Source organism: Taudactylus pleione, unplaced genomic scaffold, assembly GCF_031769625.1.
Source record: "Taudactylus pleione unplaced genomic scaffold, aTauple2 ptg000032l, whole genome shotgun sequence".
Lineage (NCBI taxonomy): Eukaryota > Metazoa > Chordata > Amphibia > Anura > Myobatrachidae > Taudactylus > Taudactylus pleione.
Window position 1 is genome coordinate 38211203 of NW_028284434.1, and position 3687 is coordinate 38214889.

Here is a 3687-nt window from a genome sequence, read left to right on the forward strand (position 1 = left end):
GTTCCCCTTAGGGGCATACTGTATGTATTAATTATTGGGCAACATAAAATTATGCTTTTTGGAACTTGGTAAATGTTTTTTTTCACAGATATAAACCTTGGGGGCTGCTTTTGCGAGCATAAAGAGGGGAACCATGGCAGACCTCTCCGATCCTTGTTAAATAGCCCAGATACCCTAAAATGAAGCAATCTTTCAAAAACAGCCATTTTTATTAACTGACTTAATTTTTTGGCGCTCAGTATGTAAGCGCCTTAATGACAACATTGAGGGTATTCATGGTGTCAGCAGCAGCTCCTAAACAAGGAAGGAGGGATTCTTATAAATGTATGGCAGTATCTGGCCTGGATTATTTACTTTCCCGCTGTACTGCAGGCCACACTTATCGAGGTGTGGTATGTTATGACGGCATTGCAAATGTCGACAACATAATGCCACCATGGTCTCATTGTCGACATTCAGAATGTCGACATGTTCAAAATGTCGCCATTTGAAATATCGACCCTGACATAATCTTGGCAATCCTGGATTGTCGTCGTTATGACAGTGAATGTTAAAGTGTATGTCGACATTCAAAACATGTCAACATTCTGAATGTCATTATTCAGGCCATATCGACATTATGCTGTAGACATTCAGTATGTTGACATTATGACTGCATATCCACTTTCCATACCTGTGTATCAGGGCCGGCTCTAGGGGTGTTCGACCTGAGCGGTTGCACAGGGGCACCGCCCATAGAGGGCGCACCCCTCACCAACATCCCGATTTCAGTGGGACATTACTGTCCCACTGTACCACTTGTGGGCCGAAGTGGCCCGCGGGTGGTTAAATCGGGAGTTTGGGGACCCCCCACTGCCCAGCTGTGTGGCGGTGCTGGACCCCGGAGACTCTGAATGGATGCTTTGCGCATGCACATGGCATCCATTCAGTGACGGGAGAGGGCTGGGAGAAGCCCAGCTAGTGAAGCTCCCCCCAGCCTGACGTTATTTGGAGGCGGACACGCCTCCTAATAACGTCACATAGGGTGCATGGCCTATGGTAATTAGGCCATGCTGCCATTTTCAGTCGAGCGCGGCTTCACCACGTGCGAAGATAGGGCGCTCTGGAGGGGGCCAGCACAGGGTGCTCCGACCCCTGGAGCTGGCCCTGCTGTGGATATATAATGATCACCACATAGCTGTATCGTTCCATGGTCCGGCCGACTGAACCCATCTGCATGAATAAATATAACTACTTCAGTCCTATTTCCGTTCATGGTTAAATGTTTATAACATTCTATATAATGTGTCAGTATTAGGGATGTTAGGAACCTACGAGGTTCACCTTGACGTAGTAGGTGGGCATACATATTTGGCCAAACGTGCTAAGAACCTTATAATTTATACGCCATGTTAATTGTTAGAGTTTATGATAAATGTTTTGGTTATCAGTATTTTTAGAGTTTAAAGTGTGCACCTGCATTTTCTTTTTTTCTGCAACATCCTATAGGCGTTGATATAGGTGCCAGCACTGTATGATGGAGGTCAGTCCACACAATAGACAACTTAACCAGGTCTTAGGTTTATTAACCAGACAGAACAGGTTGCAGGATGACACAGGGTTAATGCTGATATATACAACAGGTACACTGCAGGCATGTAACAGATCCAGCTAGGAACGTATGGGATAATGCAGGTGATGTGTGGACAAACGGGAGCACACACCTGTACATACACAGAACAGTGGTGGCAGTGGAGTATGCACCCTCTTGTATGTATAGGGGGGTGGTGGTGACACAGTGGAATATTTAGGATCTCTCCTATGTTAGACTGTCTCACTGAGGAGATTCTCAGGCACATCCTTCCTCTATGGAGGAAGGCGCTGAAGAATTGTGGTAAAGCTGCACATGTGCAGTAGCGTACTGGGGTCACAGGTAATGACCCCAAGTAGTGACGCGCCTCCAGCATCACAGGGCCCCTGCACTAACAAGAGACAGGAGACAGCTCAGGTTGCTCTCTTCTAGAAAATAATGCTATCATTAACATACAATACAATAAGCTGCTACTCATAGCATGACCTATAGCATGTAGACTACTGTATGAACAAATATAGACCTGTCATAAATAATATGAGCGGCTAGCACTAAATTGTTATTATCACTACAGAGATTAATATTCTTTTCAATATGAAGAACTACACAGTTGTATAGCAAAATGTGTTTGCTGGTGTCTGCACATACGAACAAGTGAGAAATTGAGCTGGCACCTCAAAATTCACCCTTTGTATTGTCTGGATATAACTTGGATATCATTTTGTTGCAAATCCATTAACTGTAATGACATCTCCCGAGATGACTTAGCATAAAAATATTTAAACACACTATAGAGAGAAGAATGTCTTTTGTAAAGCTTGCGAGTCTGACCCAGCTGCCACTGCAGTACGCTCCTGGTTATCAGATGACTCATACTGAAGAACAATTAAGTAATGTACAGTATGATATGCTACACAAAGGACTATACATTTGGTGTAGAGTACATGGAAAAAGAGCAGTTGTATATGTTCGGTAATGGTAAAGCACACAGTGAGATCACAGACGTGACCATTTCTGCACAATCTCATTATATACTAAATCTTTAGAAGACTTTGATGCTTGCCAGTGATGGTTTCATGCTCTGCCGAAGATAAAAATGGTATCTAAGGTATCCATAGTCCTGTTTTCTTTATACAAGGCCACGGAGCACCCGGGGAGAAGAGACAACTATAGAATTCTGCACTGGAATTTAGCTGACAACTAGACTGGAAATATATGCCGAAGCATTACTAATGTTACATAATAGAAATAATGCACCAATTACCTTAACATACAAGGAAATTATAAGTCACCTAACAGCTCCATACGATGTAAGAGCGCACTTCTCATCATTTAAATTCTACATATGGAATCGGTATGTAATGCCGCTGGATGTGTTCCCAGCTAAAGTAATACCGACGACGGAAGCCCAAACAGTGGACTGGGCTTCCGACTGGGGCTGGTAGGTATCATAACCCTCCCCTCTCTCCCCCAAACCCTCCCTTAGTGGTGCCTGACCCTAACTCCCCTACCCGCACAATAAACCTAACCCTCCCAGGGGGGGTGCCTAACCCTAACCTCCCCCCAGTGGTGCCTAAACCACCTTTCCTCTAGCCTAATCCTCCACGGGGTGCCTAACCCTAAGACCCCCTGGGGGTGCCTAAAACTAACCCTCCCCCCTGCGGCTAACAGCTAACAGTCCCAGCTTACCTTCGTTCGGGATGCCGGCTGTCGACGCCCAGCATTCCAGGTGGCGGTAAGTTAACCGCATCCCCTACATATATCTAAAAAAGTGGAAGTATGAGGTATTAGTTCCTCTTTTATGAAACATTTATTGCAGCCCACATCAAATTCCAGCTAATCTTACCCTAACATATTGTTTTAGAAAAGAGTGAACTGCAGTTGAAATCAAATGCACTGACCCAGTGGGGGCTGACATGCAGCCAGTGCCAGATTAAGGGAAGGGCATAGGAACATGTACCCCCAGATCCCCTCTCTTAGGGAACTCCATATGTCTGCCACCCATCACTGAAAATTGACAATGAGGGGGCAGCGAAGCACTGTTCACTGATCCAGTCTGAATCTTGACTCACTACACCTTTAAGACAAATAAATCAGAGCACCACAAAGAAGGAACC